Below are 12,601 nucleotides of genomic sequence, written 5' to 3'. Positions count from 1 at the left end.
CTGGCTTTTCCTTCTTTAGCCTGCAATAGAACTTAGAAATGTTACAAGCATAACTGAAAGCAACCGTACAAAGGAAATTATGTATATTGGAACCGTGTACTAACAGAATTGAGTTCTGTGGGAGAAAATAATTCACAATATATGTGTATTTTTATGCAAAAAAGAAAAAAAAAAGTAGAAAATGTTAAAGGTGAGGAAAGCTAAGAGGTATTGGGGCAGCTGACAATGTAGTGTGACAATCAACCAGCACAACTTCGGGCCACCTACAGAGAGGAAAGAACGATGCATCTGACACGTATTTGTGTTGTGCACACAAGACCTGGGATATTGCATTCACATCAGAAAGAGCCAGAGGAGGTGCAGTAACAAAGTGATTGGCAGCTAGAGACACTGACGTACAAAACCTTAAGAGAAGTAAGTAGCGCGATTAGTGATCAAGAGCACCAACCCGTGAGCATTTCCTTGGCACTGGGGACGCCCGGCTGTGGACAGGATGACAGCAAGGAGAAGCGAGCAAATTTCCCACCCCCACCATAACTCTTCTAGGAATTTACAGTAAACATAGAAATTCTTATAAAGGAAAAGGGATCTTCACTGTGACCACAATGCTAATGACATGATAAATGCACAGTGCAACTATCAGTACTTGCTGTAAAATGCTTTTTTGATATTTAGATTCTTTTTTATTCTAGCAGGGCAACAGTAACAGAAACACGATCACTGAAGCTTCTGATGAACAGATCTGCATCCTTAGAGAAAAACCAAAATAAAGTATTTCAAAAGATGAGAAACTGTCCTCCTCCATCCAATATCTAAACGAAAATTATTTTCCTTGACTGCACTCTGAGAAAAATCAGTTCCTCGGATGACTGAAGACACGTTAGTACACTTTAAACCTGACATTTGAAAGGTTCTTCTATAGGATTTCTTCCCCATCTCCCTCCAATCTTGTACTTGTAGTATTTGACTAGAAGGCTAGAGATCTCCATTATTTTTATTGATTTATGCATATATTTACTAAATGATGCCTCCAGGACTTCTCAGGAAATGCATAAGGCATAATGACAAAAGGGCATTTGATGATCCCCATCCAATTGTTAATTGCCATTTCCATCGATACTCACCATCAAGACAGGGAAAACAAATTCCTGACTAAAGTATTTCCACCAAAAACGTCAATTTCAGCAGGTGCTAAGATTAATTACAGACCTCTGCCTTTACCTACATAGATCTCAAAAACAGAAAAGAATGAGAAAAAAGCAACGCTACATTATACCTCTGCTAGCAAAGGAAGGCAGATACTAACTTGAGACTCTCATTTCAACTTAGAGCAAAAATCAGTTACTAAGTGTAACTGCTGGTTACATCCTGCCAGGATTGTAAGAGGTGCCTATTGCAGGTGAACAACACCGGCCCTCCTGTGATCACAAGCAGGAAACATCTTTTGAGGAGCTAACTTTTGGAGAACAAAAAAGCCTAAATCTTTGAGTCTTGTATAAGTGGCAGGCAAAAATTGCAATGCAAGGAGGCGAGTACTAGAGAAATTAGAAAGAAAGAAGTGGATGGGGTTGGCGTGAAACAATTACTATTCTGTGCACGTGGTTTCAGCAGGTTTGTCTTTATTTCAACTAGTTCAATGACTTCCAGAGTTTATCCAACTCTTCACAATCCCCTCCAGTCCCAGACTTTTTTTTTTTTAATCCCAGTCATACATGGGAACCGGTCTGCCCCCTCCTCCTCAGCGAGGAGGAGCAGCTCCTTCAAATCAGCAATTTTACACTACTAACCTAATCTCAGAGAAATCCTGACACTTTTGTCCTTCCAAAAGCATTTCTACTTACAACTATGTCCCAATGTACACCTCGAACCCAGCAGCATGTAAAGAGCTCTTTCTTTCCTTCCAAATAATTCAACAGGTTGATGAGTAGCTTTGGGAAAAACAGCAACTCAGCATACTGAAAGACAAGAACGTCTGATCGCAGCATCCATTCACATCCAGAAGGGCATACAACATGCTTCAACATGTTTTGTTAATTCCTCAAACTCTGGAGTAAGTACGAACTGTAACAGCAAGCCCTGAGGAGCAGTCCTAGGATACACAAATATCCTACTACAGGTACCAAATTTGCAAGACTGCTTGCCCAGACCACTGTTACTCTAAACGTAGCTGCAAAAAATGTGTCTTGTACATCCATTAGATTCTTGAAGAAAAATTAACACAGACACCCTATAATACTCTCTTTGTAGCTAAGTAAAGAAAACGTGAAATGAGGCATGTCTATAGTTGAAATTAATCTGGATACTTACATAAAGAATGCATTTAAATTTAAGAAAACCATAGAAGAGAGGAGTTGTCATTCATGTTGTCTTTCTGTTTAGTAAATAAGACTGAAAAATAAACACAATTTCCTTTCCATCTGTATTTTCACTTTCATTTCTAAAGAAAGTAAACAGCTCTTTTTTTCTTTGCTTAAAACAGAGAAAGCAGAACACTTATGCCATGTGCATGAAGGCACCAGAAGTACAGCAGTGCAATGCACAGTTCTAGGATATTGATTAGCACGCCTTAGGAGCTATTCAATTCTTATTAAAATATTTCATATATTTAGAGCATTAAAAGCAGCCGTTAATCAATATCCATTAGTTCTTGTATATGAACTAGACTTCACTTAGATGTAGATTTGAGCATTGGCAGCCCAAATGCTGTAATTACGACAAGTTACTTTAGAAATCACACAAAAAGTTAAAATCAGAGGGTACTGCCCCAAAATTATCTTCTCACAAAGTAAAACTTCAAACATCACAAATGCTACTTCAGTACTCTTGTATAAAATTATAATTTCCTTAAGGGAAAATTGCTTTTTGATCAAAAATTCTATCAAAACATTTCATTAACTTAGTATGTTTTCTTTCAATTTTTAAATTCTATTTTGTTGTACATAAACACCATTCTTTTAAAATATAAAATCCTGTCTTGTCTCCTGAGAGGTCACGCTTTTTAAATGCACCATGCAACACTAAGTGCCATAAAAACTGCATGTGTGGGGCAAGTAAAAAGACTGGCACAGCTCAAACTCAACGGCCCCATCATCTACCTGCTCTTCCTTGAAATAAAGCAATCTGTATGAATCAAGGACATGGTTCCCTCCCAAAGATGTAAAGAAACAACTGTTTCTTATGTCAAGACTTGCAAATCCCTTCTGGGAAGCAAATTTTAAAAGACAGGAATGTCATTCCAACACATAATTCACTCTGATACAGCCCAGATCTTAAAGCGGACAGGAAATTCTTGGGGTTTGGTGGCTGAGCTGTAGCTCCACATGCAGCTGGGCTGATTTCCACCTTCTCACTAACTTCTAACAGAAATTAAGAGTCAAAAAGCCCCCGGCTTTCCAGCGTGTCTCCCTTAGAATTTATTCTGCTATTGGTGGGTTAGAACCAAGTGAACAACCTTCTTAGTACTTTTCTTCAAACAAGAAGTGACCCACAATAGTTACGCTTCTCTCAAGTAGCCTTGTAAGACACACTTGAAACAGGAACATTTGTAGATCAGAGCAAAACATATCCCTTCCTCCTTGCACTGGAGGCAGCCCTGACAGACCATTTGTTTTTGCTATTTATGAACTACTTCTACGAACCAGGGAGGAACAAATGAGATTACATCATTTGTTAACTCGGTTGACTCATCCAGAATGAGAAGGTTATTACATTAATTTGGATTTACATCCACTAATATCAGTTTACCCCATCCCACTTCTGTCAGTATGCTAAATGATAATGACTGGTTTTAAGCAATCGCGCACACAAATATACTCTATTTTCATTTAATTCTATAAATTAAACTAATTACAGTGGTAGTTTTAACTCGCTCTTGTTGCAGGATTTCTACAGTTTGCCAAACTCTGATTTCATTTTGGTGAAAGACAAAAGCTACCTGGCATTCAGTATGGCCAGTCATTACCAGCAACATCTCCCTCTGCACAGCACAGTTTTCTTTGTTTTGTCTCCCTACTCCCAAAATCATAACAAGCACCAAAACATAATTGCACTCAAAATTTCATTCACAAATAAAAATCTTTTTCAGCAACAGTTCCCTTAACCACACTTGGCCAAAGAAGACTAATCAGTGGCGAAGTTCTATGCTTTATTCTTAAAGGAACAAGACATTGGCAGAAAGTGCCATCCAGGAGCTAAGTACAGCCCAGCATGGTGTGCCTTGCATGTTCAGTTTGCAACGCTCAAGCAGCTGTAACTGAGCAGGATTATAAGAAGTTTGTCAATAGTAATGCAACAGGAAAAGACTTGCTGTTCACTCACACTTAGCTGTGTTGGTTTCCCAGTGTTTTATCTAAATGAAAATGTAAAAAAAACAACAACAACAAAAAAAAAACCAACAACAATTAAAGCACCTAAGGAATAGGCCTTGTACTATCAAGTCAAAAATAAGTCACAGAGGGATTACATGGAACTGGCCAGAGAATTAAAAACTGGAAGGAGGCATAAAAGTCACTGGAGACACAGATCAGGCTAAGGAGAGCATGGCAAGGAATCAGAGCAGGAAAACAGATGAGTCAGAGCAGAAGACACCCGCTACTCCTGCAAGGCGTTGTATCAGCCCAGCTTGTGCCAGCCCTCCCTCCTCCCCCAGCTGCCTCTGCACCTTCACTTTGGATGTAGATTTTATGCTGACTAAGCCTGGCGTCTGCTTACAACTTTGGATGCACTGGTAGGAGCTAGTCATACAGCCACCTTCACATGCGATAGGTCTATCTTTAGATTTCAAAATACTTCCCCACTCACCACAAAGTATATCTTACTATGATTTTAAACAAACTTGTGGAAGCTAGTGACATTCAACCCTCACTATGCATGGAAATTAGAAAGTTTGACTTGGAATTTTCTGAAGACCACTTGCAAAGGTTACCTTCATGCAAATACTACTTTGTCTATTCCTAATTATCTTTTATTTAGGCACAGTTAAGCACAGTGTCTATGTTTGGAAACAAAGTTTTACTTATAGTCAACAATTGTATAGAGGTTAGGAACTGGGGCTGATTAAGATGCAACTGCTGAAGCCAACTTATTGAACCCAGCATTTCTTGTAGAGGTATTTAATTGACTTTCCTCTCTGCAGAAGCCGTTCAAGCTGTTCAGCTGCTTAGAGATGTTAATGGCAACAACTGGCTTTTGTGGAAAAGATCATTTGCAAAGGTCCCAAGAGACAAATGGAGGGTTTCTACATGAAGAAAAACTCAAATCTTTTTAAATGGCTGCAAATAGTTCAAAGGTATAATTATTTTGGTGATCTTCAGTCAGAATTTCTCTGATTCTATTCATATCACTGTACTTGTCTTGATATCCCGTGTTGTTTTTTCTGTTGTTGTTGGTTTTTTTTTTTTTTTAAAGCAGTGCAGAATTAAAAGCAGAATTATTGCATCAGAAATGTGTAATTACAGAATGTGTGTTTGGCAAATTGTGTGGTAAAAAGAATTTGGTCATAATTATTCCTGTATAATTGATGCAAAATTAGGAAGTGCATTACGTAGTAAAATAGCAATATTCTGTCAGTATGGTAAAGCCATATCTCATCAAATCTCCGACTTGAATGAGAACGTAAGGCTTATGGCCTGGTTTCAGTGTTTCCCAATTGATGTTGATACATTCACACATTCCTGACGAGAAACTGTTACAATACTATAGGTTACTTTTGCAAAATTCAGCTTGTTAGATGAAAAGTCCACATCATCTGTGCTCTAAATAAATGCAAACAACCTTTAGCTACTCATCCAAGGTACAATAAAGGTTCAAAGTTATCATGCTGTGTATACAGATGTGGCTGACATCAGTACAGCCCTCTCCTTCCTCATAAAGCACAGCTTGCATATTTACAAAAAGATATTTCAAAAATGCAGGGTTCATTCCTTTCAGTGTTAAAGGGACATTGTGTACAATTAGTGATGTCAATTAAGTTTTCTATGTCTAATTCTTCCCTTATTTGAACACATACAGCTTATACTGACTGCAGTGTGTGTCTCGTGCTATTGGAGCAAAGAAAAATGGACCGGGAAAACGCCTTCTTAGGAAACCAGGATCTGAGTAATAGCACCACCTAGGGGCATCCGTTTCTGAAATGACATTTAAAAATAAATTAGTTGCTTAGAGCTATTTTTTTTAAGCTTTATCATCACTACATTATCATGAAGCAGTCTAAGGAAATTCTGTTTCTTCCTGCCCCTAAACTCCTCTACAAAGGTCACCTCATAATCCTCCTACAACCCAAACCTTCCCATTTACACCCAATCCCACAGCTGTGACCTACAATACACCACAGATCTCCTTGGACTATCTGTCTCATATCGCCAAGCAAACGCACTTCTGACTGAGTGCCCCTTCCAACGACTTGCCAGGCTGCAGCTGAGCACCAGCATGCAGGGCACCTGCAAAGCAATTCAAGCCCTGGTACTGGATCTGCTGCAGAAATACTGACAATGCAATTGTAGAAGCATTTCATCCATACAGAGACAAGCAGATAAGTTGACTGTAACTCAGCCCTGCATTCCAGACCTATGCACTTTAGCTGTAAGTACAAAAAGACTGCTTGATCAGCATTTCTTGAGTGTAACAGCACAGGAAACCACTCCTGCCGCTCCTCACTGTCAGGTCACCCAGCACCCCTTCAGACTTGCCACAGGTGTGCTATGAAAGACACAAGCCTTTAAAAATCAAGCACATTATTAAGCATCACATGTAATCAGTGGAATTTACTGAATAACTGTACAATTCTGTAAAATTTTGACTGTGATTTGTGTAAAGAAAACCTGTAGTAGCAACAGGAAAAGAAAACAATTATATTTTTTAAACTAGTAACAATCCTGCCACTAAAGGAGTCATAGTGTTAACGATCTATTTTAAAGTCGTATTTCCTCCATCCTGCCTAAATCACAAAAACGTAGAAGTGAATTGGTCAGGAATGGTTCACCGCAGCGTTATGGTTACCACAGCAAGGGGACAGGAGACAGCCAAACAATCTTCCCCTGCAGGGCTGGGCTCTGCTCCTGTTCAGAGCTCTCAGCTACTTCAGGAACTTGGCCTGTTTCCTCTGTCTTGGGAAGCCTGCAACCACGATTGCTTGTGTTAATGCTCAGCGAATAACAGCTCCACTTTTTCTGACACTCTGTAGTGCCTAAGGAGTCAGCTGCTTGGGAGCTAATTTCCCTTTCCTTTCCTTTGAAGGACACTTCCTCTGACGTCCTTTAAAACTACTGCCACAGGATCACAGTTCCGCAGCACCTCTCTACAGTCCTCTACACAATACTTTTCTTGATGAGACCAAGACAACCAACAACAGAGCACCAGAGACAAGTTTGTACACAACACTTTCTCCAGCAGTGGTCCGCACCAAATGCCCCAGCTCTCTTCCACTTCATGTAGAATTATCACTTACCTTTGAAAATAGCTTGTACTGTACTCACTGTATCATCCAACGTTTTGTCCATAGCACATAGTAGTAATAAAGCTTTTCTCCCCTTTCAGGAATGAATTGTCATAAGGCTTCAACAGTTACCCTTTGCATGAAATCCTATTCTCATTAATATCAGACATACTTAGCATCTCTGTTTGTAAAAGTTTTCCCTTACTGTTACGTAGAGGAAATCCATTAGAAAACACAGCCAGAATTCTTTTATCACTTCATGATGAAAGAGAGACTTAGATTTGACACTAATAATATTTGTGCATGGGACAACAAAACAAACACTCCTGTGCGAGAATTACCTACTGAGTTCTCCAGTCTTGCTCCAGGAAGCCTGTCACCGTGCCCACCACAGCCACAGTTATTGACTGCTGCCATCTAGTGCATCCCACATCTGGCAGCTGCTTCTTATTTAAAAGAACTCTTCTTCATCCAGCATTTCTAGTTATTTTCTTGGCTGCATTACAGTTCTGCAATTGTCTCATATAAATTGTCAGTAGCTCCCTGTTCCTCAGGATATTACTTTCCCATTTTCTTTTTGGATGAGCATTTTAGCTTCACGACTAGGCATGGTGATGAGGAATAATCAATATGGCTCTCAGGGCTCCAAGTGTACTAACATACCCTGACCAGCCTTACCTGGGCCCTCCGTCCATACCCTCTGCAGACAGGCCCAGGGGCTACACTGCAGCTCAGCCCTGGGCCTGCACTCCCACAGTTACACCTGTCAGATCTCAGCCACTGCTTTGCCTGTGCCTGGCCATGGGCCCGACTGAGCTGGATCCAGACCTGTGGGCTGACTCCTCCATCCAGGAGGATGGCCCCTGACTCTACATCACCACCACAGACCTGTCATGTAATCACGGGGCCGAGTCTGCCTCTGCTTACCTTCACTGGGCCTGATCCTGGCATGACAGCCAACATTCTGGCTTCACTTTGGAGACCTGCCTCAACACTACAAAATTCCCTGGTGACCTGGGCTCTTGGTGGAACCTAGTCACTAACCCCAGGCCTGCCCCATTGCCCTGCTTGGGTTCTGTGGGATGGGGCCCTGGCTGGCAAAGCCCCATGGTGTTAGCCAGGTGCTTGCACTCTGCTCCTGTCTTAGTTTCAGCTGGGATGGAATTGTTTTCTTTAGAAGAGTCTGGCATGGTGCTACATTTTGGTACTAGGCAAAAAAACAAGCTTGATAACACACTGATGTTTATAGATGCTGCTAAGCAGTGCTATACAGAGCCAAGGCCATTTTCAGTGAAGGGCCCAAGGAGCCAGGAGGGAATAGAATTAGGACAGCTGTCTTAAGCTGGCCAAAGGGATATTCCATACCATATGGCATCATGCAGAAGGAGTTTTGAAGGGAAGTTCATCTCTTTCTCTTCTGTTGCTCAGGGTGCAGCTGGGCATCAGCTGAGGAGTGGTGAGCAACTGCTTGTGCATCACTTGTTATGTACATTCATATATGTGTGTGTGTGTGTATAGAGAGAGAGCCATAACTATTATCCTTTTCCTTTTCTCTGTCTTAGTAAACAGTTTTCTCTCAACCCACAAGTTCTATTTCTTTTTCCAGATTCTCTCTCCCATCCCACTGGGAAGAGGGGGAGTGAGCGAACGACTGTGTGGTACTCAGCCACCTGCTGGGTCAAACCACAACAGTTAGTCTGGTGCCCAGCGTGGGGCTTGTCACAGGGATTGGAATGATCACAGCACTGGTTGTGAGGTTCGTGGCACCTGCAGGGCCCATCAGAAGGGTTAGAGTAACCGCAGGGTCTGTCCAAAACGTCAGAGCAACTGCAGGAGCTATCGCAGGGGTTGGAGCAGCTGCAGAGTCCATCTCAAGGGTTGTAGCAGCCACAAGGTCTGCTGCAACAGACTCTAGTGAGAGGACCTCGTCTGTATTACATTATAAAGAAAATAAAACAGAATTGGGTTAAAACATTTCTCCAAGGCTGTATGCTCTCTGCCACCACTGAAGCACACTTGCAGCATCAGACTTCCACTGAATTCCAGGGCTATCATGAGAGTGCAAGAAGCAACTATAGAAAAAATACAGGCTTAGGTAGCAACAAAAATCAAACCAACAAGCAAAAAACCCACCAACTCTAAAATCCTACAGCACTGTATAAAATTAAGAAACTCACAGATAAAATATTTTTGAGGTCTAGACATGAAAAATGAGAACCACAGACTTGCAGCTACTTGTACATGCTTTGATGGAAGTCAAAATGATCTAATTAATCACTGCTCTAAAGAACCATGAAGTGAACGAATAGACTTCATAATAATAACATGAAGTCGTTATTATACAATTTCACTGATCATCTGATTTTCTGTTATGTTGGATTATGATCCTCCCTAAGTATTAATAAGAATTAATAAGTGCCTGCAATGGACACTAATCAATTTCAAGTCATATCATTGCCATTCAGGTTCTTAATAAGAGAATAATCCTAGATAGCTGAGACAAAATCTTTGCATTCTGATATCCCTTCTTATGTTCATAGTGCATTTAGCATGTGCAAAAGATTCTAAAGCTGACATTTATTTTTTTAAAGTTTCCCATATATGTAGATAAACGCTCACATTGCAAACAGACTGCCAAAGGAGAGATTACCATTCTGTCTGATGCTGAGTTGATACAGACACTCAGTATCTGCCTTGAGAATTAAAAAAAAGACAGCACAGAACTTTCCTTCTACGTGGCACCAAAGATACTGAAGAAGATACAAAACACTTTGAAAAGATGCATCAGAGACAGAAGAATAACATTCACTGGAGGAAACTCAACAAGACACACATTTTCTATTGCAATTTCTACTTGGTAGCAAGAAGGACATACATTATTTCTGAATTTCTGAAACACGTAAGATATCCATCTTGCATCATTTCTGCTTTCTGGATGTGCAAAGTCTTTCTATTTCAGTCACGTTCTGCAGAGCTTTTAAGTGGCATCCATCATTACTTGCTCACCAAGGCATTATACAGAGGAGAGAGGAACATCTACAGTGATTTAAACCAAAGTTAGAAAAACCCTTGATGGCTTTTCAGTCTTTAACTTACAACAGACCTTCACCCCATAAAAAAAAAGAAACAACGGAAACCACTCTGGCTAAAGTAATCTTGCACGTCACTGATTCAGATAACTGTCTTGAAGATAGCAATTTTTAAATCACAGCAGAAAGCTAAAATAGGGAAAAATCTCCCCTTAACCGCTGTGCACATCTTCATTGTAATTGTAGTGTTCTACCTTCCTGTTCGGAACAATTCCAACACATGTTCTGCTTACAAAAGAACTGTTATCACCTGTTAAACTCATTACATGAGCATTCACTCATCTTTAGCCTGCAGAATCTTCACAAAAACTGAAATTCTTTAGGGCTGACCTGACTACCACCATATACCTGACCAAAAGAGCTTTTCAAAATTCAAGTCCATTTTTTGTCCTGAGAAACAAGGACGTGCAGTACCTCACCTTACACACAGTTCTCGTGACAATAATACAGCTACGGATAATCATTAAGATATGACAATATCAGAACTTTGTGAAATGATTTTAAAATGTTTTGACGCTTTATAGACTAAATTAGTTGGTTTTAAATCCACCATTAAATACTTTCACGTGCTTGCAGGTCTTACTGTCCTGCAGAGGTAACTACAGGAACAGCAGTGGCACAGACAGAGAAAGTTATGGCAAACAGAGCAGGCTTCATCTCTGCTAGTAAGCTCTGACAAGTTAAACGTGTCTCTCTGTATGTTATTTCATAATTCTTCATCCTCCTTCTTTACCTTATGGAACAATTAAGGATTATTTTTTACTGGTAAGGACTTGATCACTACGCGCCTTCTCAATTCAAGAAAACATAACACTCAGTTTGATTCTCAGTGGTCTCACTATTGCTCAGCAACTGCGCTGAGTTTAATTTATACTGTGGCAACTATGTTCATCAGTTTGCATCCCAAATATTCCACTGCTTCCTAAATCTTCCCTTCAAGATGAAATTTGGTTGAAGAAAACAAAGAAAGAAGAAAACTCCCACCACAACCATGCTCCCTAAGCACTGTAATGTCAAAGTGGTTTCTGGAGTAAAACAACAAGTCCTGGCTATAATGTTATCGAGTTCAATAAAACTCACTGGAGCCAATACAACCAGGGAAACTTAGACCAGCTGAGGATCCGCACAATGACATTCTAACATTTTCCTGACATTTGAAGAGATAGAAAACAGCATACAGATTAGTCTGTTTTCTCTCTAACCACGTGCAGTAAACAATGAATTAATACAGCCTGTAACAAAAAAAGAATCCAATTGTTTCTCTCCTTCCCCATCCCCCACCATTTAGAAAGAAACAGCTGTAGTTATTAATTCTGATGACCAGTTAGAGAGAAGGCAACAAGGATGTTTAAATGCTTGGAGGCTGCAATACTGAGAATTCACAACCTCTTCATGAGGTGGAGGTACAGTAAAATAGACCTCAACGCCCTTCAGATTTTTTAGGCAGCTCCCACTGCAATGAAAACTGTTCACTCGTGTGAATGGAGTGGAGGGATGCCTCAATTTACATATGGAATTCAAACTGGGCAGATGCCTCCTCCTTCTTTGTGGCAATAATACCTTTTCACTGTGTTGGCTTTTGCTCTATTGGGCATCAAAATTCAGTGAGAATAAAGAACATGTGATCATCCTAGATCGTGATAATAATGATCCTTAGCCACTGATCTCAAAGCTCCACGTAACAGAACTTAGCAGTGAATGCTCCACACTACATGTAAGCAAACTGAGGAAAAGGTAAATGAGCTATGCCATGTCACAGAAAAAATCCAAAGCAAAAAAGTAATACCAATTTGCTATGCCTCAACCTAATATTCTTATCACATCACATGAATAGCTAAATCTAAGATATTCAACACTCGAAGAAATTTATCAGGGCAAACAACTCCTAAAAACGTCACAGGAGTACATATTTACTGTTAATAAAATGCTTCCTATCATCACTCTGTGACACAGAGGACATGCTTTATACAACAGAGGTTCAAGCTGAACCCAGGTAGATTTTACAATTGTAGGATGTTTCAAGCATTTTCAACAACTCAGTAGCTGTAAAATTCATAGTGACAGGTGTCCATGCAGCTGA

The 12,601-nt window shown here is 40.2% G+C and overlaps 1 long non-coding RNA gene across 2 annotated transcripts in view; it reads right to left on the bottom strand.

The window, feature by feature from the left end:
* LOC110403962 overlaps positions 1–12,601 on the bottom strand; it is an 83,511-nt gene that overhangs the window by 60,249 nt on the left and 10,661 nt on the right. The window lies entirely within an intron of this gene.

The sequence above is a fragment of the Numida meleagris genome, chromosome 9 (genome assembly GCF_002078875.1).
Source record: "Numida meleagris isolate 19003 breed g44 Domestic line chromosome 9, NumMel1.0, whole genome shotgun sequence".
In the NCBI taxonomy this organism is placed as follows: Eukaryota; Metazoa; Chordata; class Aves; order Galliformes; family Numididae; genus Numida; species Numida meleagris.
Note: the sequence above shows the minus strand (reverse complement) of the source record. Positions and strands in the feature narration are given on the sequence as shown.